At 57.4% G+C, this 963-nt stretch overlaps 1 long non-coding RNA gene across 1 annotated transcript; it reads left to right on the top strand.

The window, feature by feature from the left end:
- Positions 1 to 166: 166 nt before the first annotated feature.
- Positions 167 to 963, top strand: LOC113962285. The gene is made up of 3 exons (XR_003532501.1): positions 167 to 487; positions 645 to 750; positions 941 to 963. It is a non-coding gene; the product is annotated as an uncharacterized LOC113962285 (long non-coding RNA).

Here is a 963-nt window from a genome sequence, read left to right as displayed (position 1 = left end):
TCCTTCAGCAATGGGGTGTTTGCTGGTTAGTCCTGTGTGTGTGTGTGAGCAGGATTTTGTGGATAGAGACAAAAGTGGCCCCTGAAGTAGGCTTTGAGGGGTTTTGTATGTGAGGATTTGAGGGTTTGTTCCATGATTTGAGGGGCTGTTTTGTTTGCTAGGAGGTTTGTTTGAGGGGTTTGCTGGGTTTGGAAGGGTTTCTTTGCTGCAATTTGAGTATTTTCGTGCCTTCGGGCCTAGGCCCTGCCAAAGCCTTCCGTGCTGTAGCGGGCGAGGAGAGAGGGAATGGTGTGACCGTTACGGGCCCCCTGAATGGACTGGAGCTGTACGTGCCCTCTCCTGCCCTTCCTGCAAGTCAGTTCCTTTCTTTTGGGTGTCAAGTGGGGCCAGAACCTGTCCCATCCCGTCCCAGATGCGGCAGGAGCCGTGGGCCGCGGGGAGGCCTCTGAGATGGCGGCAGCAGCCTGGGCAGGGCCCCATCTGTCTGGTGAGTGGGGCCATGAGGGAACTGCCTCAGTGATCGTGAGGGAACAGTCTGGGTGACCACGAGGGAACAGGCTTTTTGGCCATGAGGGAACAGCCTCTGTGGCCCAGAGGCAAAACCCGGTTCTTGAGGTATAACCCGGTCCTTGTGTTGCCCCAAGGTCCTCACCATGGTGCTGGTCACGCAGCTGAAGCGCTCAGATGCCACGGGCTGTGAGATGGGCGAGTACCCCAATGGCACCGAGTGCTGTCCCACATGTGGTGCGGGTATGTACTGGGCTGCCTGCCCTGCCTGCCCTTCCTGCCCTGCCTGCTCTGTCTGCTCTGTCTGCTCACCACCTCAGCTTGGGGTGGCTCTTCAGCAGTGCATCAGGACAAGGCTAAATGTTGTCTTTTGCTTTGGGTCATGTTTCCCCGTGTCAACGCCGTGGCTTCTGTGTGTGTGGATTTCTCTCAGGGGCCAACCTGGTGACAGCAGCA

Source organism: Neopelma chrysocephalum, unplaced genomic scaffold (genome assembly GCF_003984885.1).
Source record: "Neopelma chrysocephalum unplaced genomic scaffold, ASM398488v2 Primary Assembly neopelma1_138781, whole genome shotgun sequence".
NCBI classification, from domain to species: Eukaryota; Metazoa; Chordata; class Aves; order Passeriformes; family Pipridae; genus Neopelma; species Neopelma chrysocephalum.
Note: the sequence above shows the minus strand (reverse complement) of the source record. Positions and strands in the feature narration are given on the sequence as shown.